Source organism: Choloepus didactylus, chromosome 15 (genome assembly GCF_015220235.1).
Source record: "Choloepus didactylus isolate mChoDid1 chromosome 15, mChoDid1.pri, whole genome shotgun sequence".
NCBI lineage: Eukaryota > Metazoa > Chordata > Mammalia > Pilosa > Megalonychidae > Choloepus > Choloepus didactylus.
This window is the reverse complement of record NC_051321.1, coordinates 5,058,936-5,085,682: the sequence shown is the minus strand read 5'-3', so window position 1 is coordinate 5,085,682 and position 26,747 is coordinate 5,058,936. Positions and strand designations below refer to the sequence as shown.

The window sequence follows — 26,747 nt, the reverse complement described above, 5'->3', positions numbered from 1 at the left end:
CACTCTTGGGGTGTCCACCCTTCCCTTCGGCTTCCCCTGGGACTGAGTTCTGGTTGGACTCTCCCACGTGTGCTTGGAAGCACTGCTCCAGCCCATCCTGTGGCTGCTTCTCCCGCATGTCCACATGGAGCTTCCCTGACCAAGCTTGGGGAGTGAGCCACAGGGGTCTTGGATACTACCCCATTTGGGGGACTGATCTTGTGGCCCTACCAGGCTGTGACCTTTCCATCCTCCAGTCGCACCACCACGTCAACTCACCTGCGATCCATTCCTTCAGAACCTAAGGCTGTAAGACCCAGCCTGTGTTTTGATGGTTGCTCACAGTCAACTGAGCAATGTCCCAAGTCAGTATCACATATTTAGGAAGGAGAAACAAGCAATCCGTCCCTCTTGGAAAGATGATGTCCTCAAATTAGCCTCGTAGTGTTTGGTGTGGGTTCACAGACTCTGAGTCTACCTGATGATGTGCCTTCCAGGGGCCTGGGAACCTCTCAGCATTTTGTTTGAGATGATGTTCACTCTGTGCATGGGAGGTCTTTGGTCAACTGAGAGCTGAGGGATGGAACCTTGTGCAACTTGAGCTCTAGCAAATGAGAATTTAATCACTCAATTTTTTTTTTTTAATTAGAGAATCTGTGGGTTTATAGAACAATCATGTATAAAATACAAGGTTCCCATATACCATCCTATTATTAACACCTTGCATTGGTGTGATATATTTGTTATAATTGATGAAAGCATATTTTTATAATAGTACTATTAACTGTAGTCCATGGTTTAATTTAGGGTTCACTGTGTTATACAGTTTCATGGCTACTTTTAAAAAATCTTAATCTAGTACCATATATACAACTTAACATTTCCCTTTTTAACCACATTCAGGTATATATTTCAGTACTGTTAATTATGTTTCAGTGTTGTGCTACCATCACCGTCAACAATTACTGAAACATTTCAGTGGGGGTTTGTATCATAGAGATAGACAAACAAGCCTGCTAACCTGGCTCATTTCATCAGACGGGGCACAGATAATTCACCTTTCCCCAGATGCTGCCAGTGTCCTGAGAGCAGAGATGTGGTGCCGTGTCGTCTGTGAGCTCCCACGCCCTGCTCAGCCTTAGGCTCCTGGAGACACTCTATGTACACCGTGAAACTGAACCTGACTTCGGCTTTTCTCACGTTGATCAGAAAATACCCCATACATCTATCCTGCCTGTCCATCCTTTTCAACCACCATTCATGACTCCTCTCTGTCAAAGACCACCAGGGACTCCACAACAGAAGGGATGGAGCCCAAGTAGCTCAGTGTGACACCCCAGAGGGAGTGGAAAAGGCACTGACTCTGAGACTAGGGGGACCTGGGAGCTAGGTTGAATGGTGTCCCCCCAAATTCACACCCACCCGAGTGTCAGAGTGTGGCCTTATTTGGAAATAGAGTCTCTGCAGATGTAATTATTTAAGTTGGGTCAGCCCTAAGCCAATGACTGGCGTCCTTACCAGAAGAGGGGGATTTGGACACGGACACACAGGGAGAAGGCCCTGTGATGACGGGTGGAGAGTGGACTGATGTGTCTACAAGCCAAGGAGCACCAAGGACTGCCGGGAGCCACCAGATGCTGGAAGAAGCCGGGATCCTTCCCTGGAGCCTTCAGAGAGAGCACGACCCTGACAACACCCACATTTCAGACTCGTGGCCTCCAGAACTGTGAGAGGATAAATTTCTTTTGTTTTAAGCCACCCGGCTTGTGGTGGTTTGTTAACAACAGTTGCAGGAAACTATTATAACCCGGGACAGGACAGGACCCAGAACCTCCCTGAATCGGGGTCTCCCAACCTGTGTGATGGAGAGCCTCCCTCTGCAGAAGCAACAACAGGGTGTCCCGGTGTCCTCCTCCGTCTGACTCTCCAGGCCTCCTGCCTCTGGCATCCACCAGCCACTTTACATGGGCTCATCCTTCAAATGCAATTCACCCAGCTAGGCTTGTCCATTCACGTCTGTGGGTGGTTTTCTGTACGAATTTGTATTTCTGATTCTAAGAATAATGCATGCTCATTAAAAATGCTTAGCAATATAAAAAAACACACCTAATAAATAAATCACCCATATATATATTTTTTCTCTCTTCCCCTATTTTGACCCATTGGAGTTTAGCTCTGTTGATATATGAGGGTGTGCCCTCTTTGTGCTGCCTACTCTCCTCCTTAAATGTGGTCCTGACTGTCCCTGCCCCTGCTCTGTCTGTGTCACCACCCATAATCCTTTTCCATCCTTTGTACTCTCCCAAGTGCCTTCTCCAGGACTGGCTTGGCTCAGGCCCATGGGTGCCTTGCAGCCTTCCCTCCCCACCACAACAGCACCGAGGCACCCCACTCTGAGCACCTGCAGCCTCTTTGCCTCCCATTTGGGTCCTGTTAGCAGACATATACCAACTTGCCTTGTTCTCCAACTACGTCCAAATCTTCTGAGGCCCCAGGCCTGTGCTTCTAATTCTCTATATGCTCAAAAGCATCTAACATTTGGCTAGAGAAAAGAGATCCTTAGCAAGATATATGGGCATGTAATTTACAAATGAAAACACTTAAATACATTTTTAAGAATGGGTATCTTCATTAAAATTTATAAAGTTGGCCACTATTATTTTTTAAGCTCTGCTGGTAAAAATGTGGCCACTTCATGATTTTTATTCCTGGGAGAGCTGAATGTGGGCTTTGCTAAATCGATGCTCTGCAGACAGTGCTGCAGAGGTACGAGAAACAAACAGTTCCAACTTTATTACTACTCCCAACCATTATTTTTAATGTGTGCACACCCCGACTTACAACCAAAGGGGTCTCGCTGGCCATCGGCCCTGGTCTCTTTTCTCTCTTTTCTGGCCTATGTGAGGAAAGGGGCTGGAACAAGAAGTGGGTGGGCTTTCGGGGTGCATGACCTTCTCGTGGGATAAACACCCTTGAAATCCTTCCTGTAGCCGTAGAAAAAGAGACCAAGGCAAAGTTGTCATTGGCGGCGACTGCGTTTCTGAGATCAAGTGCTAATGCCCGCGGCAGGGGGAGAACCCACCCCTATTTTTAATGACTTGACCCAACGGAAAGCTCCTTGTTACAAAGATGCTGCCTTAGAATTTCTCAAAACCTAATAAATAATTTGTTATAACCACAGGGCATCATGTTACCATGTTACTTATTATGGAACTAGGGTGATATTTAAATTGCTTATTTACAGCATTAAAATAAATAGTGGTTTGGGCATTTTTCCCAAGCAGAGGCCTGCGTTGTAATCCCATCCCCCACCCCCTTCCCGCCTGCTGGGTCTGGGTCCTTTTCCCAGTTGCAGTCACGCCATTATGCTATTAAAGTTCACCACGGGCAGCGTGCCCGACCCCCGAAGGCATCTGCCAGCCTTTTTTTTTTTTTTTTTTTTTAAATCTTTCTAATACCTGTGGCTTCCTTTGTGCGCTACAATTTGACCGCGCGCCTTTCCCGCGCCTGAGCTTAGCTCTCCCTGCAAGGCCGCTGGCCCAGGCCCCGGTTCTGCCCACTCACCCGGCCCCTCGCAGTGCCCGAGGGGGGCGGCAGGAACTGAGTGCATGAAACATCCAGCGAGCCCGATCACGGGGCGGCCGCCCCCACCCCCAGGGAAGGAGCAGACCCGGGCGGAGCGCGTTTGAGGCGGGCGGCCTCGTTGCATCAAGCGCCCCTCGCGCGGCCCCACTAATTGGGTAGGATCGCTGCCGTCTGATGAGTCATAATTAGGACGCGGCGGCTCCAGTGGGCAGCCGAGTTATCAGGCGCAGGGTCAGGGCCTAATGACTAGCAGAAGGTAACGGTTTTGTTGATGCCTGTAGTCTCCAGCGGAGGAAAAAAAAAAAATTCCACTCCTGCCGCCTTTCTGGGGGCAGCAGGACTGCGTCTCTCCCCTCATTTGATGCACTGACCTCTCAAGTGCATCATCGCCCCGAGGGCTCCGGGCCGGCCGGCAACTGTTAAGCCCCTTGGGTTGATAATCTTCTCCCACATTTGCCCTTAGCACCAGACGTGCCACCGTTAGCCGCAGCTGCACTGGTGCTCATTAGAGACGATCGATGGAGACCGGGATAAAGCGTGGGCTGCAGCGCCCGCGAGCCTCCGGTTACTGCAGATTTACGGCCGCTCCCGGGCCAGGCCTTCCCGTCTGTCCGCCCTGCCAAACGGGGTGTCTCCACAAAGAAGCAAAAAGGGAAAAAGGAGGAGGGGAAAGCGCATGCTTGCCTTTCTGTTCTCAGGATGTTGTTGGCTGTCTGGAGGAAATTTTATCTGAACTGCGATGTGAAAATTGTCTTCCGTGGCGCCCTGAGTCGGGAGGGCTGAAATAAAAGTGTTTCCTAATGGAGGAATGGCCGGCCCTCCCTGCAGAGACGCGTGAAACATGGACTGCGAGGCAGGCAGTGTCTGAGCTCCTTCTGGAACGCGGAGTTGCGCCCCCAGCCCCTCCCCGGCTGCGGTTCTTGCACTGTTGCAGTCCTGGCTCTTGCCAGCAGGTGCTGCCAGAGAGCCTGGAAACTCCCACCTCCCTCTTTCTGAGGTTGGGGAGCTCAGGGCCCCAGCGGGCACTGGGAGAAGGAAGGGGCAAAGGTGGCTCTGTCTGCAATGCTGGGGTCCCATTGCTGCTGGGCTCCGCAGGTCAGCAACCTTTCAGAAGCGCTGGGTCAAGTTGCCCCCCACCCCATCCTTCCACTATGGTGGGGCTGCATGGGGGCAGGACCCTCCCCTCCCCTGGGGAGGGGAGCAGCAGGGGGTCTCCCAAATATAGCGGGGTAGCCGAGGGCAGCAAGCCCCTCCCCCACTCCTCCCCCTGAGTTAGCCCCTCCTCTCTTTTATAGTATCCACACACCCCTACTGTCCAGATTCCCATGGAAAGGGCCAGAGCAATGATGTGAAAATAGGAAAAGCCCAGGCTAGGAGATGGGGATGGTGCCAATACCCCCAGGCTAGAAAGTTCAAGATATTTTGTCTTCATCGTCTCACAAGGGCTGGTAAGGAATAAAGGGCTCCCCTGAGCAGTATCTTCCCATAAAGGAAGGAATGTTCATTTGAGAACCATCTAGAAAGGTCCCTAACAGAACCACACTCTTGTTCTCTAACAGAGAAACGGTTGAGTTGGGGTCCCGGACACTGAATGGGAACTGGGCCCCCCCAAAGTGTGGGGTCCTACACAAACCCAGGACAGAGGCGAGACAGAGGGCAGCTCCTAGATGGGCTGGCTTCCGGCTTTACTTCCTCATCAGCCACTCTGCTGGGTGAGTAAGGTGGCAAAGCAAAATTAGAGCAGCTCTCAACTTTCTCTAGACCCTTTAGTCTGTGCTTGAAATGTTTGTTAGGGACAGAAGCCATAACAATTCAAAAAGAGGCTAAACTAAGCCTTCTTCCATAAGGGTAGGCAGAGAATGGTGACTAATGAGAAGACAATATGACGTTCTGGGGATTCAGAGCAAATGCTGTCCCATGAACATTGGAAACTAGGAATTTGCTAGTTTCCAATTTGAACAAGATTTTGGGAAGCTTGCCCTGGGAAATCAGAACTGGTGTTTTTGAATGTAGCAAAAAGTATGACCCACAGTGCCTTAGTACCAATAAATAATTGCTGAGCTTTAAAGTGCAGTGTGAGTGATTAAATATAGACAATTAATTCAGTTCAACTTGAGAACTTAGAAAGCTCAGAGTAAAGGGATAAAGGAGAAGGGAGACATGGATGGGCAAGAGCTCCAATGTATGCATAATGGAAATTCCTGAGAAAGCAGAGTGGGCAGAGGAACCAAAATGATCACCCAAAAATCAGAAGGGCCCATTGAGTACCAGGCACAGTTAAAGGAACTCAGATTTCAAGGATAAAAGAAAATACGCGTCTAGGCCAAAAAGCAATTTATCTACAAAGAACTGAAAATCAGACTTGAATTAGCCACTTTTGCCTACACACAGTGTGAATCCATTTTCACTTTTATTGGAACAAACATCTGTTATTCAGCTCTGCTTCAGATTTCCAAGAGTTTTGTTTATTTATTTTGTTAATTATTTGCTAGAACAGTACTCTGCCGTCTCCCCTATAATCTGTACTTTGGTTCAAACTGGCTACCTGGTACACGTTTCTGCTATTATAAAGATAAGATAAACATGGACTAACATTTATAGAGTTTTTATAGGACAATATTTTGCCCCCCAAATTCTCTCCGCTGATAATGTGATATCCAGTTAGCCTTTACAAGCTCCCTAAGGTAAGGACTGTAAACTCTTGTGTTGTTTCATGAATGTCTCTGTCTCCTGGAACCTGCAAGATGCCATGTGCCCCCAGGTGCTCCTTACATACGCGTTGATTGGATGCGACTGCAGCGAAGGCCAGTCCCAGATGTGCGAAGCACCTGGAAAACACACCTCTCATGTGCTCTTCCTGAAAGATGTGCTTGAGGACATGCTGGGGCCAATGGAGGAAGGAAGGGGAAACCATGGCGTAAAAGAGAAGAGGTAAGGGACAAAGTGAGCAGAACGCATAGAGTTTAAATAGCTGTTGTTCACATGATTACAAAATGACCCAAGTCCAAAAATAATTTTTGAAAGCAATAGTGCATAACCCAAGAAAATCTGTTTATGTTGATAGATAATAACAGCAAAAAAAAAAAAAAAAAAAAAAAAAAAAAAAAAAAAAAAGGCAAGTGAGGCAGGGAAGGAAGTAAATAAATGTGTGTAAAATTTTTGTTTTCATGTGAAGAGACATTGGATAAAATATTTCAGTGTTAATGGAAACTTGAGAAAATATGTTTTTTAAAAAAAGAAATTTAAAAAGTAATCACAAGTGGAATAAAACCAGGATTATACTCCTCAAAATACTAAAGAAAAAAAAAGGAGTTAAGAAGAATATCTTTTTAGCAAAAGATTAAAAAAAAAAAAAAAAAGAACAGGTAAGCAGCAAGGAAATATTTAAAAAGTAAGACATAAGAGAAATCAGTCTAGAGATAAATGTGAATGGATGAAACTTTCCAAATGGCAGACTTTCAGGCTTTGTTGAAAAAAAACAAAATCAAATTAAAACCTATTGGCAAAAGACATGAATAAACTAAAAAGATATGGAAAGATTGAAAAATAGTGGGGTTGGTCATCTGAATATCAAATTAGAGTTTTAGCAGTTTCAAGTGATTTTTTTTTATGGATGCAAAGTAAAATTCACCATAAATTTCCATTTCTTCCACAACGAAAGAGGCAAAGGTGAAAAAAGAAAACAGAGAAAAGAAAAACAGAAACAGAAAGAAAGAAAATAAAGTTAACATAAAATACAATAAAAAGGGCAGATAATAACACCAACATCAAGAATCCCATACCCCTCTCTTATATCCCCCTCTTATAGACATTTAGCTTTGGTATATTGCCTTTGTTACAATTAGTGGAAACATATTACAATGTTAGTGTTAACTATAGACTCTAGTTTTCATTGATTGTATTTTTCCCCCAATACCATCCCTATTTTCAACACCTTGCAAAGTTGACATTCGTTTGTTCTCCCTCATGTTAGTACATTCTTTCATTTGTACATTTAATCACAATCATTGACCACTCTAGGTTTCACTAAGTTATACTGTCCCAGTCTTTATCTTCTATCTTTCCTTCTCTTGTCCTACATGCCCCAATCCTCCTCTTTCAACTGTACTCACAGTCATCTGTGTTCAGTGTACTTACAGTATTGTGCTACCATCACCCATTATTGTGCTATCCATTTCTGGGTCTATACAATCAATCCAGTTGAATATTCTGTACTCCTTCAGCATTAAATGCCAGGTCTTTACCCTCTTTCCATCTCCTGGTATCATCATTTCTACACTCTTCTCCAAACCTCTCTCTCCTGTCTTTTCCTATCTGCCTGTAGCACTCCCTTTAGTATTTCTTGTAGAGGAGGTCTCTTTTGATGAACTCTCTCAGTGTCTGTTTATTTGTAAATATTTTAAACTCTCCCTCATTTTTGAAGGATGGTTTTGCCGGATATAGGATTCTTGGTTGGTGGTTTTTCTCTTCAAGTATCTTAAATATATTATACCATTGCCTTCTTGCCTCCATGGTTTCTACCGAGAAATCAGCACTTAAGTCTTATTGAGCTTCCCTTGTATGTGATCAGCTTTTCTTTTGCTGCTTCCAGAATTCTCTCTGTCTTTGATATTTGACAATCTGATTAGTAAGTATCTTGGAATAGGTCTATTTGGATCTTTCTGTTTAGGGTACCCTGAGCGTCTTGGACCTGCAATTTTATGTCTTTTATCATAAGAGTTGGGAAACCGTCATTGATTATTCCTCTGTTATTCTTTCTGCCCTTTTCCCTTCTCTTCTCTTTCTGGGACACCTGTAACATGTATCTTCATGTGCTTCATGTTGTAATTCAGTTCCCTGAGACCCTGCTCATATTTTTCCATTCTTTTCTCTATCTGTTCTTTTGTGTGTAGGATTTCAGATGTTCTGTCCTCTAGTTCAGTAATCCTTTCTTCTGCCTCCCCAAGTCTGCTGTTGTATGTCTTTGTTGTATTTTTCATCTCTTCTATTGTGCCTTTCATTCCCATAAGTTCTGCCATTTTTTTCATGCTTATGAATTCTTCCTTACAGTCGCAGAGTGTCTTCTTTGTATCTTTCATCTCTTTTGTCACATTTTCTTCCAACCCATTGAATTGAGTTAGAAGATTTGTTTGAACATCTTTAGTTAGTTGTTTCAACTCTTGAATCTCCGTTGAGGTGTTAGTTTGTTCATTTTTCTGGGCCATATATTCATGTTTCCTGGTGTGGCTTGTGATTCATTGCTGTCTAGGCATTTGACTCTCTTGAATAGTTTATTCTGGAGGTTGTTTTCTATCTTTTACCTTGGGTTTTCTTTTTGCTTTTCTTTGATCTCTATATATCTTTGTTTATCTTGTCGGTCAGTTGTCTGATTGGCTCTGCCCCAAGTCTTCCCCCTCAAATCAGGCACCCACTGTGGCCCGCCACAGGGATGGGAGGTAGGTACTGTGCACCCCAGCAAGTTCACTGTGCTGGTAATATAAATCTGCTGGCTTCCAGTCAGTGGTACTTTGTTTTCTGTCAATCAGCAAGTCTTGCATTTGTTTTAGAGCCCTGCTTTAAAAGTTGGGTCTTTCATATTTCTCAGCCCAAACAGGGCAGGGTTTCTGTACAGAGCACGTAGACCAGCTCCTGTGGTCCTAAGAAAGGGTCTGGGGCATCTTTTTAAATGTTTCAATTCCCTTGCACCTTCTGGACTGTCCAGCAGATGGCAATGTTTGGTAATGTAATCATTCTCAGTAGCTGCTTTGCCTCTGAGCACAGGCTGTGTCTACACAGGTGAGCTGAAACTGCAGGATTCCTATGCTCTCACTTTGCCAATCAAAATCTGGCTCCACGTGGGACTCCACCTGTGACAAAGTACTTCTTCAGCTGACCCAGTACCCCAGCCGCCCCCAAGGCAAGGAAATAGCCACTGGCTGCTGCTTCCCTCAAGGGTGGGGGAGGGGTTTTCCAGGACTGGAAACATAGTCTCGGTCCACATTTTTTCAGTCTCTTTGTCCCTCACTGACTTGGGCCTTGAAATGTCCTCCCCTGTCCCCCAGGTCTTCAAACAGTGGGGGTCGGTCTCACCTCTGTGAGAGATTTTAAAATCTGTGTCCTTGGTGGGAGGGCTCCCATCTGCTGATTCTGTGCCTGTCCCACATTGAGACTGAGTGAGGAGGAGGGGAGAGGACCAGCTGTTCTGGGACAGAAGAGTCCTATGTTGTACTTCTCTTTCTTCAATTTGGCATTTGCAGTGTCCTTCTTCAGTCTATATCCTTCTCCAGACTTTCAAACAATACAGAATTGTCTTTTTTTTTTTTTTTCACTGAGTCTCTGGAAAGGAATTTTCAGTAGCTGTTTATGACACATGTTGATGACGTCAATCTTAGACATACAGACATACATTTTAATAACAAAAATATCACACAAAATGCAATAAATTTTAAAAATTAAAATAATGCTTTCCTGGTGACTTTGAGATAAAAGAGGAACTCAGTTTGTAGTTCTAGAATACTTTAAAAAAAACCCAAAAGCTTTTCAAAAAACAGATGAAGCCCAAAGCTAATTCAGGGTCAAATATGTCCTATTAAATATGTTTATTGTCAAGCATGAATGAAAAATATTAAAGAAACTAATAAACATTTAATGTAATCAACAATTTTTTTTTGATAAATCCAGGATAGTATGTGTCAGGAATGTTAAAAAAAAAATGAAACAATAAAGATTACAAAAGGGAAATTTATGAACTAGAACACGGAAAAACAGTAAATTAGATAATTCCAATAATGTTAAAAAGAAATACAGAGTAGAATAAACACTGGCAAATCTAATTTATGAAAAAGAAGGAAAGCATAAGTAAACAAAATGAGGAATTAGTGATTAATATTGAGAAAATAAAGATTAGAAAATACTGCAATTAATTGGATGTAATCAAATATTATAAGGAAATACACTACATAATTCCCTGTTACTAAATTAGAAACCATTAATGAAATAGAAGATTTTTCTGAGGAAGATAGAAGCCTTCATGTTTGAGTAAAAGAGCAGAAAATTTCTATATGCTAATAACCGTGGGGATAAATTTCAAAAGTTGTATAAGGTTTATTATAAATTTGCAATTCTTTAACATTAATCTCTCATGCCAGTTTTTCTCTGTTATTGTTCAGTATTTTGGCTGTCCTTCCAGAATAATTTTTAGATTTTTTTAGAGTTTGATGAAGAGAATTTTCAATCTTATAAGAATAAATAATTCCCCTGCTACATAAAAAGCCACAAGTATCCCTCTAAAATTTTTTTATGGAGCTGTCTTAGGCCTGAATCCAAAGCTTGAAAAGGACAGCTCAGGTTAAGAAACCTCTGGAACCATCTCACTGGTGAAGGTGAGGCTAGAACAGGGAGTGGGGCTGGTGCATGGTGAGATGCAGTCTGTAGTGGTTGAATTAAAGAATGAAACAATCCTAAATAATATATGGCAAGTTGAAAACAACAGTTTCATCCATCATACAGGTCTGTTCCAGGAATACAATAGTGTTTCAATATTCAGAAATCTATTAATAAAATATATCACATTGGTAGATTAAAAGCAGAAAACCTCAGTAAAATCCCAGAGGACATTTGGGAAAATTTAACATCAATTTCCAGTAAAAACTTAATAAGCCAGGAAGAGAACTGTTCCTTGACATGAAAAAGTAGGAAGCTGGCAGCTTCATTACATTTAATGAGGATCCTTCAAAGGTCTTGCACCTGGGACAAGGTGAGGATGCTGTTCTGGAAGTTCTAACAGGTGCAATAAGACAGGACAGGAAACAGAACCCGGAAGGTTAACTTCAGAAAGAGATAAATGAAAATCTGCATATGTTATGATTATATATCTAGAGACCTTAAGGGAATACTTAAAAAAAAAAAAATACTTAGAGTTTCTTTCAGTGGTAGCACCAATTTTAGCAGATAATTGGGAACATATTCATGGCTTATTTTTAAGTAAAGAGTTATTATCTTTAATACCTGTGGAAAAGCACCCAAAGAACATGAAAAAAAGCTTTTAAACAAAGGTCAATAAGCATTTGAAGAAATGTTTGTCACCCACATCAAGAATGAAGGAAATGCAATTTTTAATCATATTTTTTTATTGTGAAATATAACATATATGCATAGAAGTGAAAACTTCCCAAGTGCAATTTAACAAGTAGTTAGAGAGCAAATTTCAAAAAATATTATAGGTTCCAGTTCTACCATTTCAGTTATTTCCTTATGAAATATAACATATATACCAAAATGTAGTGTCTTTCAAAGTATGATTTAACTAGTAGATATATAGGAAAAGGAAACACAATTTTAAATAATGAGAAGTTTTTTTGGCTTACCAAACTAGCAAAGATTTTTGAAAGAGATAGTGTTACAAATTGTGTGTAAGGTTTTCTGGAGGATAAGTTGACCATATGAATTAATACCATAACAGGGTGTGATATTATTCAAACCCTGAGTTCTGGTAATCTCACTTGCAAGCATTTATCCAAAGTAAATAATTAGAGAACTAGAAAGAGCTATGTGCACAGGGAGACTGTGTTGTGCTACTGATAATGGTGAAAAACGGGAAACTGGGGAAATACCCAATGAGAGGAAATGGGTTAAATAAATTGCAGTCCATTAAAAGCAATGGAATGCTAACTAGTCATTAGAAACCATGTTCTCAAAGACTATTTAAGCATATGCAATAATAGTCACAATATGTTAAATGATGAAAGAAGTTCACAAAATGTTATGCTTTGTAATGTAAAAATCTTAGCTAGACCTGGATAAATGGATGGAAGGAAATACAGTATTTATGTTCTCACACTGGAATTATGAGCAATTTTAATTTTTCTTTATCCCTTTATGAAGATCTCAAAATTCATACAATAATTCTGTGTTACTTATATAAAGTTGTAATAATAATCATGATAAAAGAGTTTTAAAAGCTCCTGATCAATGCAAGCTGCAAATTCCCAATAAGCAGACAGAGACTTTTAGTGATGACTGACCTTGAAGAGCCAGGGGACTTCTTTGTCTTGGGAGGGAGAGCCCAGAGGACTGGGTGCTATCTCTGGCCAACTGGGGGCCATGGACTGACCCTGAAAGGGTGGCTTTCTGTCACTTTTTTTCTCTCTCAACCTGATTGGATCAGTGAAGAAAGCCTCAGCCATTTTCAGCTCGCAGTGCTCTGCAGTAGAGAAAGCATCAGCCATCTTCAGCTCACAGTGCTCTGACTCAGACAAAGGTGGAGATAGTAGAGTCAGAGAGACAAAGAACCTATTTAAATGCAAATGAAAACTTCCTAGGGGTGTGTCTTCCCTAAGAGGAAAGAGGTGATGCCCAGCTCTACTACCCATCTTCCATTCAGAACCAGACCCCAGAGCCTGAGGGAGAACAGCCATGAGCCACACCTCCTTATACCAGTCAGGAGCTACGCCTGACAGGCACCACCTGCTGGGCAGGTTAAGAAAAGCACAGCCCTTGAGGCCTCACAGGGTGTGTCAGTCTTCTAAGACACACCCTCAGGGAAACTGGATACTGAATATTTCCTCCTTCTGGGACCTGAGCCTTTTTTGGTCTGGGAAAACCTGATTGGGGTAACCAAGGAAATCAGATGCCTAGACAACAGAAAACTACAACCTACACTAAGAAAAACTAAGTTATGGCGCAGGCAAAGGAACAAACTTACACTTCAACTGAGATACGTAAATTTAAACAACTAATGCTAAATCAATTAAAAAAGTTTAGGGAATATATGGCAAAAGAGATGAAGGTGATAAAGAAAACACTAGGCATGCATAAGGTAGAAATCAAAAGCTTGAAAAAACAACTGGCAGAATCTGTGGAAATGCAAGGCACAATGCAAGAGAGGAAAGACACAATGGAGACATACAACAAGCATATCTCAAGAGGCAGAAGAAAAAACTCAGGAACTGGAGAACAAGACACCTGAAAACCTACACACAAAAGAACAGATAGTGAAAAGAATAGAAAAATGTGAGCAACATCTCAAGGAATTGAATGACAGCATGAAATGCATGAATATACATGTCATGGGTGTCCCAGAAGGAGAAAAGAAGGGAAAATGGGCAGAAGCAATAATAGAGGAAGTAATCAATGAAAATTTCTCATCTCTTATGAAAGACATAAAATTAGAAATCCAAGAAGTGCAGCATACCCCAAACAGAATAGCTCTGAATAGGCCTACGCCAAGGCACTTAATAATCAGGTTATCAAACATCAAAGACAGGGAGAGTATCCTGAAAGCAGCAAGAGAAAAGTGATCCATCACATACAAAGAAAGCTTGATAAGACTATGTGCAGATTTCTCAGCAGAAACCATGGAGGCAAGAAGGAAGTAGTGTGATATATTTAAGATACTGAAAGAGAAAAACCACCAACCAAGAATCCTATATCCAGCAAAACTGTCCTTCAAATATGACACAGAGTTTAAAATATTCTCTGACAGACAATGACAGAGTTTGTGAGCAAGATATCTGCTCTACAGGAAATATTTAAGGGAGAACTACAGACAGATAGGAAAAGACAGGAGTGAGAGGTTTGGAACACAATTTTGGGAGATAGTAACACAGCAATGTAAGTACGCTGAACAAAGATGACTGTGACTATGGTTGAAAGAGGAAGGTTAGGAGCATGTGGGACACCAGAAGGAAAGAAGAAAGATAAAGACTGGGACTGTATAACTCAGGGAAACCTAGAGTGCGCAACAATTGTGATAAAATGTACAAATATGTTTTTTCATGAGGGAGAACAAATGAATATTAACCTCACAAGGTGTTAAAAATAGGGAGGTATTGGGGGAAAAATACAATCAAAGCAAACTAGAGACTATAATTAACAGAAACATTGTATTATGCTTCCTTTAATGTAACAAAAGCAATATACCAAAGATAAATGCATATAAGAGGGGAACATAAGGGTGGGGTATGGGACTCTTGGCATTGGTGATGTGGTCTGACTCTTTATTCTACCTTAGTTTAATGCTGTCTTTCCTTTTGTTGCTTCCTAGCTGTCATGTATTTCTTTTTGTTTTGTTTTGTTGTGTTTTTCTCTTTCTTTTTTCTTTTTCTTTTGTCTCTCTACTTTCTTTGACTCTTCCTCCTGCTTTGTGGAAGAAATGGAGATGTCCTTGTATAGACAGTGGTGATGGTGTTGAATACATAAATACGTGACTATACAGGGAACCATCGATTGTTTACTTAGGACAGAATGTATGGTGTGTGAACAAAACCGTCTTAAAAAATGGGTTGATGAAGAATCCCTGAAGACACTATACTGAGTGAAATAATTCAGACACATAAGGACAAATATTGTTGGGTCTCAGTGATATGAACTAATTATAATATGTAAACTTACAGACATGAAATATAAGTTACCAGGATATGGAACGAGCCTAAAGAATGGGGAGCGGTTGCTTATTGTGAGCAAAAGGTTGAACTAGGTTGAACTCAAATGTTTGGAAATGAACAAAGGTGATGGTTGCACGTTGTGAGAATAACTAGCAGTGCTGAATGGTGTGTGAATGAGGTGGAAAGGGGAAGCTCAGAGTCACACATGTCACCAGAAGGAAAGTTGGAGGCTAAAAGATGGGAATGTATGAAACAGTGAACCTTGTGGTGGACAATATCCGTGATTAACTGTACAATTATTAGAAATCTCTCCCATGAACCAGAACAAATATGTGACATTATAACTAGAAGTTAATAATAGAGGGGCATCTAGGGAAAAAATATACCTCTTGCAAAGTATGTACTACAGTTAGTAGTATTTTAACGTTCTTTCATCAACAGTAACAAATGTACTATACCAAGCTTTGAGTCAACAATGGAGGAGAGGTGGTTAGGGGTAGGGGAAGATTTGAATTTCCTTTTTTTTTGTCTTTATTTCTTTTCTGGAGTAATGAAAATGTTCTAAAAATTGAAAAAAAATTAATTGTGGTGATGGATGCACAGCTGTATGATGGTACCATGGGCTATTGATTGTATACTCTGGATGTCTGGTTAATTGTATGGTATGTGAACAATTTCAATTGAAAAAAATCTCCTGAGTCTTGGCATTTGAAAATTGCACAAACCTTTTGAGCTCTTCTGAAGTCTTGTTGCCAAGACTGGCAGGCCAAAGAGGGGGCTCCAAGAAGGCTCCGGGTCTTGTTCTCTACAGCTCACTATTTAAAATTTTTTTTTCTGTTATGGGACACTTCTTTCCCTCTAGCCATTCTAAAAGGTGGTGGTTGCCAGGTCTCCCTGCTTTTAGTTACTATTTCCCTGTTTACATCCGACCTACTCTTTTCAAATTGGATCTATTTTCCTTCCTGGGTCTCTGGCATCCTGGCTTAGTTTCCTGTGAGATCAGTTTTCCAGTTACAGAGCATCTCAACTTGGCACTTGGAGTTACTGTGACTGAGGGATAAGCCAAAGGGGAACTTTTTCCTGCCCCTCTCTTGGGTTCTGTGTAGTCCTTGGATGTCCTGCGTTGGACTGGGATTCAGTTTGATTGTTCTGGGCATGAAAGAACTCAGCTGCCTTCCTAGCAACAGAAACCCCAGATTTACAAATGAAAATACAGAATGTTTAAGTCAAATCTGAATTTCACATGAACAATGAATACATTTTTCTGTAGTATAAGTATGTGCCAATTATTACACAGGATATAGTTATACTAAACAATTTATTCATTGTTTATCTGACATTCAAGTCTAACTGGGTGTCCTGTATTTCATCTGGCCCTCCTATCCCCAATGCCTTCTCTGGGAAGAGTCCCACCATTTCTGATTCCTTGCCTTGTCACTGTTGCCTTGTCTGTAGTGGAATCTTCATTCTCCAGCACCAGAGGGAAGGCGCTGGCCAGGGCTGTTGTTTTTGGGAGAACACAGTCATCCCCTGCTGAATCTATTCATGCCTTGTCAGGGGGCGGCTATAAGCTGTAAGAAATTTAGAGCTTGGCCATTCTTCTTTACAATCTAAAATTGAATAGAAATTAATTTTCATAAGCAGGGCAAATAATTAAGAAGTTGATAAATTAGAGTTGAGTTGTAGTTGTTTTGTCAAGAATCAGATGCCAGCTTTCCTGAGATGCTTTTCATCCAGCGGAGTTAGTATTATAAATGTCGTTCATTTGACTCCTTCTGGAAGGACATTCAGATAATCCATCCCTTATGAACATGCACTCAGGGATAAAGATATGTCTGAACTAGACATCTTAAAAGGGCAACCTTCTTCCTGGTTTGTAGAACTTTGTGCCTTAGCATTTAATCCATTTCTTCTATTGAGTGGAAGTGGTAAAAAACCAGGTCAGAAGAAGGGAAATGTAAACACAAGAAGAACTATACAAATCAAAATTCAACTGGCATAATTTTTCCCTAGTTATTATAAAAATGATTGGTGAATGGGCACTAGATGTTAAAAATTGCTTTTGGATTGAAGCTGGCAAGTTAAGCTTTGGTTTGCAATAGCTACTTCTATAATCATGTGTGCTCCTGAAATCTGGCCGAGGCTGGACAATCCAGAAACCCCAGGGCACTGACTGGCTTTGCAAGAGGAGGGCTCCCTCAGAGCTCTCCACCTGGAAATGGCATGGTGTCCGGGTGCACACCTCTGGAGATCTTCGTAGTGGCCCTTCTGCAGAAAGCAGCCTGGGAGAAAAGGTGCAGTCCCACCCCTTCTCCTGGCCTTAGCCATCCCATATCAAGAAGAGCCAGGCTCAGAGCTGTCTTGGGAGCAGAACATGTTTTATTACCTCTCTGGCATCTGGTTGCCCGCCAGGAGCAGACCCAGAAGTGCCAAGGTGCTGTAAGCAGCCCGATCTCTGGAAGCACTGGCTCGCTCGGCATTTCCAGCTGTTGGCTGGCTGCAAAGTGCTTTGTAAATTTTGTAAGAAAACATGTTCTCGAGAGATTCCCCTTCCAAGCTGGCAGTCTCAGGAAGTCAGGGAGCCAGAGTCAAACTTTTCAAGTGATGTCTGAATTTGATTGTGCTCGGCTTTTAGCCACAGCTCCAATTCCTGGGGCCGTGGGTTTGGAACCGCTGTGGGTCGCTGGCTGACAATGGACCATATTTAACGGGTCCAAGGGAGGAGGGGACACCTGCTGCTCCCGTAATGTCTCCGTTGGCTTTGAAGGGTGGGCCGTATGTTGGCCCCAGGACTTAACGGGATTCGGGACAGGGAAGAGATTATCTTCCTGTGTAGCTGTGCTCTTGCTTGGTTAAAACTTTCTCTTGGTTCCTGATATTTTTCATGGACAGTTTTTCATCTTTCTTCCCCTTTACCTTTCTTTCGCATTTCCCTATGTTTTGCTGATGGTGGATTGAGAGTAGCCCTGTAGAGATAGAGGTGGCAAATGGCACGGAAGGCAGCTTGGATGAGCAAGAACTGTAATTTCCACTTGTTTAACTAACCATCGCAATGGCCCTTTGGCCAGATGATGGTGAATACCTAAATATGTTATTTTTATTATTGTGCTAATGTGAGAACTGTGAATTTTTCAAGTGGTTGGATTTAGAAAGTTCCAAACTTGCTGCAGTTAATATTTTTGTCAAGAGAGCATCTTCATCCATAAAAGCCAATGTTTTCATATGGATGAAGGCTTATAACGGTGAGATATTTCTGTAAGGCAGTGTAGTATACTAAATTATAAACTTCCCAAACATTAAAATGAAGCGCTCTGGGAGGAACAGTAACTTTTTTAAGCCACTTATACATTTCCCAAAGTGCCCATCATAAATCCAGGAAATTGCATTGTCATTGTTATATTCAGGAATAATTTCACTCCAATGCATTTCTGTACCATACATAATTCTGTTTCAAGGAGTAAAGAAGTTTAACTTATGTCAGGAGAATCTGCTGATTGGTTCTGTCCTGCATCAGTATTATTTTAAATCAATGGCTGCTGCTGCAAAATCAGATAATTTCTCAGAAGGCTTGCATGGAAACATAGCCTACGTTTGTTTAGGTTTGAGGTGAGAGCTTTCAATTTGAGTCATTGTTCCAAAATAGATGAATGTCTTGTGTGATATCAGTTAATGTACATCAGGCATTTGGGGAAACTGAACTGAATTTGAAAATCAGGCAGCCAAAAGAGCTGCTGAATTCCAGGTGAGAAAGAAGAACTGGAATTAAGGGGCAGATACAAATATCCTGAGATGGAAAACAGTTACAGACCTATGCATTCCCCAAGTCTGTAAGGCACAACCCAAGAGCACTGTCTGGAACCCAGGCCACAGCAGGGCTGGGATGACGAGCTCGTCCTGCAATGATGGATGAGTTTGGACAACACACGGATGGAGTGGGTTTGTACCCCAGACAGGAGATGGAGAGACAATGCACAATCACTGACTCTTCCTCAGTGCTCAAGAAATTCTCCCCAAATCGGAATTCCGAAACGTGTCTTCTGAGTTTATAGATCTAAAGCCCATGGGTTCAACCTGGAAAGGTGCCACAGGAAACTAGTTATCAGTGAAGCAACAAGCATATATTGTCTAAATAGATGACATTTTCTATTTCCACAGCCAAAGGCAAAAGTCTTCAGGAGGTCTGTCCAATGTTAGGGGGACTCTGCTGGCTCGCCTCCCGATTGGCATGTGACACACTTGGCACAGGAGACATCCCTGCTCATCCACTGGAATGACTTAATTTGTTCCAAGAAGTAAGAAGGAACATACATTTATTGGAAACATTTCAACGATGAAGGAAAGCAGATTTCAAGTCCCAAGAAATAAATGGCTCAAAGATTTTGTGAAACCTGGTTGGGAATTGGTGTTCCTGGGGACCATCTCCCTTTTCCCTTTGCCTAAATGAGGAACAAATCTCAATAGGTGCTGTGGGAGTGGACGGATAGGACCTACCTTCCAACGTGCATGTAACAAAGGAGCAATTAGGTGTGACTGAGACGCAGCAGGTAGTGGTCTGAGGCGCAATAAGATGGGAGCGAGCTTCTGGAGAACGTGGAGCTTGGCTCAGAGCTGCAAATAATGAGGAAGCATCCATGTCAAGAATTGCCACCATTTTTTAAATGAAAGGTAAACATGGACAGCTTCACAAAGACCACTGAGAGGGAAAAATCACTGGGAAATTGGAACCTGAAACATGGAGGATCCAACCAAATTGCCAAGCCCTATAGCTTTGGACAGCACAAAGCGAAGAGAAGGCCAATGGTCTGGGTAGGGAGGCAGCCCACTCTCTCCCGCCACCCTTCCTTCTAATGCCATCTTGGATCCCAGGTGTGAGGGTGTGGGTTGGGGAAGTAGAGACACCAGCAAAGCCCCCCATTTTAACACTGTGCCACAAGGCTGGCCCTTTTTGTTAATCTCTCATAAGAGTTGATTTTACCAATAGAAAGATATTTTCCTATTATTTCCTGATCTCCAGGGAAAGGGAGTTCTACCAACAGTTCACAGTTCTTAAATCTAAGTAAAGTAAAGCCTTGGGATTTTGGACTAGAGAGAGTGAAAATCTGTCCAAATTTTTTGAGAAGTACATAATGTAGAAATTAAATACTGGTGCAATTGAGTATGTTTTCAGTATCATGATTACTGAAAAGCACAGGCACATACACATACGTCAACTGTGTTATGAATAATTTATAGATTCCTGAGATCTCTCTGAAATCTCTTCCCAGTCTTCAGTTCAGAACCATGAGTACGTTGGCCACTGCTGTCAGTTATAAATTTAGGATTCTCCTAACAGCAAATGCCACCTAATATGACAATATGGGTATTTCCCACTTGCTGAGATGAGTGATGTATAACAGATTATATCATCACATTGACAACCATTATAGGATTGGGTATTGCTTGCTTTCAAAAAACAATCTCTCAGTAGATGGAATCAACAATATTTGTGGAGGGAGAGGTGGAAGGCTTCTGTGACTTGAGCCTGCACTTCATGCTCGCAGGGGTTTTAGTGCTTCCCCGTAATTTACTTTTTTTTTGAATCAATTTTAGGTCTTTGAAGCTTTGTCTTGACGTTAGGTCTTTTCCTCTGCCCGTGGCTACCTTCCTGGTTTATTTGGGACATTGAGATTTCACTCCCATGTCTGGGGAATCTAAATCCACCCTCTAAACTTTCCAAAGCTTATTCTTAGAGTTTTGTTTGAGATTTTACACTGTTTAAAGCTTGGAGGCAACAATATCATCCTTTTCTTCTTGGAGAAAAGTTGTCCTGACATGCCATACTGTGATTTGAAAAGTCCTTGCCACATCGTTTATGTCACCTTCCTAAGAACAACAAATTCAAGAAAACTAAAAAATGTCTTTGATGACAGCTATCTGAAAAGTAAAATTTCCTCTGTGATCATTGCTTCTTTTGAAACAATAGAACTGTAGACCTTTTGAATGAGACTGAACTTGGACATCCATTAGTGGTTTTCAAATGTTCTTCTGAAGAACTGCAAGACTCCATGGAGGAACTTGAGGTTGCTGATGGTGCAAGGGATGGTGGAGGCCATGAGGGCAAAATGTGGGTGTCCTACCTGCCACTCCATCATGGCAGCTCCATGCCTGCCCGTTTTATATACAAAAATTTCATCAAATATTTTATTTGGGGGAAAAAAGAATTGAACTACTGTGTTTGCAAACCCAGTTACTTAGACCCATTATTTCATTTCAAGGATAAAATAAACGCAGTTCAAAATTCCAGTTGGTTTCTCAAGGTGTGGTTTTTCCAGAGATGCTCCCCTCACCCAGGGAACCAGGCCATGTAGTATTCACACTTTGTGCAATCCTGCTCCTTCAATATGGGCTGGCCCTGTCACTTGATTTTACCACTGGAATACTGTGGAAGAGATGCATGACTTCCAAGTCAAAGTCATCAGAAGCCTTGAGCGTTCCCTGGTTTCTTGCAATGCTTGCTTTTGGGACATGCCTCTGGGCACCAGCCATAATGCCATGAGAAGTCCAGGCCACGTGGAGAGGCCGTGCAGGGGTCCTGTTCAGCAGGCCCAGCTGAGCTTCTGACCGACAGCCAGCATCAACCGTCCACCATGTGAGTGGGCCATCTTGGACATCCAGCCCAGCCAAGCCTGCGGACCAAATCTGGCCCACCATCTGTTTGTAAATAAAGTTTTATGGGAACACAGGCTCATTTAGGTATTGTCTATGGCTGCTTTTACACCACAAAGGGTGAATTGAGTACTTGCTACAGAGACGTTGTGTCCCAGAGAGCCTTTCATTTGCTATTTGAGCCTTGAGGGAAAAAGTGTGTCAATCCCTGCTTTGGACAACTCCGGTGTAAGCTGCTGTCTGTCTCTGCATAAGAGAACAGGAGTGACCACCCCCAACTCCCCGTGAGCCCATGCAACTGTGAGAGGTAACAGTCACTTAAATCATTTAAAAATTTTAAGTCAGTCAGTTTTGGGGTGGTTTCTTATGAGGGTAGCCATTATTTATTTGGGTAATCCCCTTCTTGTTTCACAAAGGGGTTGAAGCAGTTTATGAAAACACAGAGATTTCTGCTTCTGGGAAGGTTGAGTAGATGCACTTTTCCTCATTTCTCCATGAATATAACTAAAAACCCTGGTCATTCTATATCTTTCTATCTATCTATCTATCTATCTATCTATCATCTATCTATCATTTACCTTCTGTATCTTGACTGTATTGATGTTAATAGCCTGGCTTGTGATATTGCACTATTATTTTGTGAGATGTTGCTATTGGGAGAAATAGGGTAAAAAGCACAGGGGATCTTTCTGTATTATTTCTTAAAACTGCATGCCAATCTCTAATGGTCTCAAAATAAAAAGTTTAATTAAAAATAGATATCCTAATGGGAACTGAAGTGTAGATAAAATGTGGGTAGGAAAAGAAAATCAGAAGCACACTGGGTGGAGCTCTTTAGTACTTGACTGACTGTAGATTTGAACCTTAAGCTTCCCAATGGTCAAAGCAAGGAAGGAAAACATCTAGTTACAGGATCCATAGTGTCCATAGGATTAAAAGCAAACCAGCTCTTTCAGAGAAGCACACATTTTCCTTATCCTTAGATGTGGGAGGATAATCCTTATATGTTGCAGTGAGTACAACTAAGAAGAGCACCAGTTTCCAGTTGACTTTTCCTTATAATACTCCTTCAGTAAGTATTATCATATCAGTCACTGTCTCCTGACTCTTATTCCAGTGTTCTAAACAAAACCAAACATGGTTTACGGGTAGCTTCATCTTACTGGACATCTGCTTCCTAAACTGTAAAATGAGGAAATTACAGCAGTTTTTGTGAAGTGACCAGACCATTTTACACTGCCATCAGCAATATACATGCATCCCAGTTTCTCCCCTTAAGTACTGCTTTAGCAGTGTCTCACAAATTTTACTATGGTGTGTTTTCATTTTCATTAAAGGGAATTTTTAATTCATTTTTTAGTTGATTAAAAACAACCTCAAATTTACCTTTTGATTTATTTCTTCTTTGACCCATGGGATATTTAGAAGTGCAATATTTGGTTTCCAAATATTTGGGATTTGAAAGATTTATTTCTGTTATTTATTTCTAATTTAATTCCATTGTAGTCAGAGAAAATACTCTATATGACTTGAATCCTTTTGAATTCATTGCATCTTGATTTATAGCCCAGAATATGGACTGCCCTGTCAAACATTATGAATATTAGTTTGTATCTTGATTTCAGTCTTTAAAAAATCTTTCTTGCCTCTACTTCTTGAACATATGGAATACAATTATAATAAGTGTTTTTAATGTCTTAGTCTGCTAATTGTAACATCTGGTTCAGTTCCCTGTCAGTTTCAACTGATTGATGTTTCTCTCCATTATGAGTTGTACTTTTTTGCTTCTTTGCATGCCTAGTAATTTTTGAGTGTGTGCCAGCCATTGTGAATTTTACCTTGTTTGTGGATAGATATTTTTGTATTTCTATAAATATTGAGTTTTGTACTGGGATGCAGTTAAATGGAAACATTAATTTTTGGAAATTATTGGCAACTTCGTGTCTTGCTATTAAGCTCTGCTATGTGGAATCAGAGCAGCGTTTGTCTAGCTCTAATTTTTTCCCCACTACTGAGGTAAGACCTCAGAGCTCATGAATTTTAAGGTTTTCTAGTCTGATTGACAGGATCAGGTAAAATCCTTGGCCTTCTGTGATGTCTGGGTACCTTTTGCTCCAAACCTTTCAGTGTTTTGCTTTTTCTCTAGCCTCTGGTTTTTCCCACACTCATGCACTAATCTGTACTTTGCTGAATTCTCTTTGTGGGCAGCCCTCTCCTTTCTGGGAAGTTTAGCTGCCTCAGTCTCTCTGGACCTCAGCTTCATCTCCTCGACTCAGGGCTTCTGCCAGGCTCCCCTGCGTGTCCTGGAAGCTCCTCCAGTTGGAAAGCCGGGGCAATGTTAGGGATCACAGAGTTTGTTTCCTGTGTCTCAGGATCACAGTCCTTCTTTGACTGATGTCCCGTGTCTTGAAAATCATTTCTTCATATATTTTGTTCGACTCTTTGATTGTTTCAGGCATGAAAATAAATCTGGTCCCTGTTACTCCACTTTCCTTGGAAGTGGAATTCTTGATATTTAAAAAAGTATTTATTTCTAACTATGTTTGCCTGTACTTAGGTATATCAATTTTAAACGTTTATCTAGAATTCAGCTGAGTTATTAAACTGCTTTTTAAATTGTATTATACTTTTCAATTTATTTTCTTTAGGTGACTAACTTTCATCTATATAATGATAATTTTTCATCACACCTTTCTTACAGTTATATGTCTAATTATTTATATGGGCCTGGACTTCCAGACAATGATTATTAACAAAATTTGTAATGAGCATCAAAACTTTGTTTCCAGTGTTAATGAGAACAACTCCAGTATTTCACTATTAAGTAAAAGGTTTAATGTTGGTTTGAGAGTACTGTTTCCTCTCATGTTAAGAAAGAATTCTTTCATAATCTTTTTAAAAAAATCGTATATTTTTGATTAATGGAAAGTATTTTAGGATATATTGACCTGATTATTTATGGTGCACCCTATTGGCCTTTTCTCTTTCTTGAATAAAATTTTCTAAGTTGTAGTGTTTTATTCTTTAATATATTTTTGAATGTTATTCCCTAGTACTTTCTATAAACAATTTATTTTCATCAGTGTCTATGAGTGGTCTATATGATTCAATTTTTAAAAAAATTTTGCTTACAATTTCACTCTTCTATCATCCTGAAAATAGGAGAGGAAAAATACAAAACAAACAGCCATTGTCTTTGCTTTTAGCACTAAATGCTTATATATTATAAACTTGCTATTATACATCTTCCCAACCTAAAGAAGTTTGCTTCTTCTAAGTATAAAATAGGAAATGATGATTTCTTCATGGTATGTTCATTATTTCAGGTTTTCTGAGTCAAAAATGACAAATTCAAACAGCTTGTTGGTTACCCTAACTTTTTGTGAAACTAAGACAAGAAACTGAATAGTCTCTTTGTTTTCTCTAGTATGGCATTTCATTCTGCCTAGGGACTATAAGCTATAATTTCTAGAAAATTTCTAAAAAGTGCATTTACTCATGCCATTTCTCTGTGGACATCAAATTTAGGTGAACACGCAAGGTTGAATTTACTTCAATTATCAGCCATTTTGAAAGCCAGGGGATAATAATTGCTTACTAGCATGTTTGAAGTAACTCAGCTAGTTGTTTCCATATTGGTCATTTGACTTAATTACGATGGCTTTGAGGGATGGGTGATAGAAATTGCTGTTATAAATATGTGGACTGAGCTCCAGAGTGCTGATCCGGTTGTGTTGCCTCTTAGGTGATCTGTCACATGGACTTTGAAGAAATATGTGGTGTCACAGATATTACTGAATGAGAGGAATGAAAATCAACTCAACAAAGCTCGGAAATACTTATTTTATTTATTAAATAAAATTAACAAGCCCTTTCTATGTTCTTTCTTTACTGCCCCAAATATTTTAATCCATAAATTTTAATAAAAAAATTACTATGGATTAAGGAAAAATACATTTTCTTTGCTTATTCTTATTATTATTTTTGGAAATTTGTCACTGTTGTGGGTTTTGCAGGTCTTATTGTATTATATTTTATGGGGCTTTTCCATACCCTTAAAGAATTTGAAGTTTTCTGGGAGACACTAGAAAGGCATTTGAATGCATCCTGTGCAGTTAAGACCCCAGAGAGGCACACCTGGGAAAGCTGGGGAGACCCTAACATGGATTTTTGACTATCCTAAAATAAAAACAGACTGATTTGCTTAGATGGTAACACATACAGTACATACAGACTTCATCTCACTTTCTATTTCCAAGCTCCTAGATTGACTGTAGAGAGCAAATGTTAAAATAGAAAGAAATGAAAGAGTGTTTCTCCCTACAATCGGAATGTGGAATTGTTTGGCTAGTTACCAACTTCAACTGTCATTAGAGGAGTTAATATTTCTGTAATTCACGTTTAACGCCACATTCCCAGGCTAGTCGCCACCGAGGGATGTGAATAAAGGCTCCTTTGACCAACAATTCTGTGAGGAAAGCAGACGTGGAAATGTGGAGCGTGTCCCTTTTCAGCGTTAACATACTGAAGACATTAGGAAGTCTTGCAGGTTTTTAAAAAGCATTTTCCTGATCTATTTGACAACGGAATCCCTACCCAGAAGAAAAGATGATAAAGCCCAGTGTCCTTACGGGGCTGTAAGACCCTGGGCGACGCGGCTCCTTCCCGACCTGCTCCATTGCCCTCTCCCAGCCGACCCACGGCCCGCTCGTCTCCATCGGAAGCCCCCGGGGACCATCGGAAGCCCCCGGGGACCCACCTCGAGGCGGTTTTCCTCCGCCTGGGATGGCCTCCCTCTTCCCCCACGTTCTTCATGTCCCCGGCAAAGTTCACCTGGCAGAAGAGTCTTCCCTGGCAACCCGGCATAAAATAACAGAAGTTATGATGTGGTCAAATGCTGCCAATGTATGTATTTTTTAACTGAAAGAGATAAAAGCATGGAAGAAAATGCACTGCAATACTAACAGTGGCCCTGCTGGGGGATGGAATTTGGGTCCCTTGTGTTCTCTCTTCTCTTTTCCTAACTGATGGTATGTGCTTACGTAACATAACATAAGAAAACAATTTTATCGGAAAGGAAAGAGAGAACATCTCCATCTGACCAGCGTTACCTAAGCTGATTGTGGAGATGTTAAGGGGTATCTGTGAGAGGAAAAATCACTTTCCCTGGTCAAT

General features: G+C 41.2%; 1 long non-coding RNA gene across 1 annotated transcript; it reads left to right on the top strand.

Annotated features, from left to right (window-relative positions):
- The first annotated feature begins 6,157 nt into the window (after positions 1 to 6,157).
- Positions 6,158 to 25,403, top strand: LOC119510188. Its single transcript, XR_005211841.1, has 3 exons — positions 6,158 to 6,248; positions 6,326 to 6,495; positions 25,318 to 25,403. It is a non-coding gene; the product is annotated as an uncharacterized LOC119510188 (long non-coding RNA).
- The last annotated feature ends 1,344 nt before the right edge of the window (positions 25,404 to 26,747 follow it).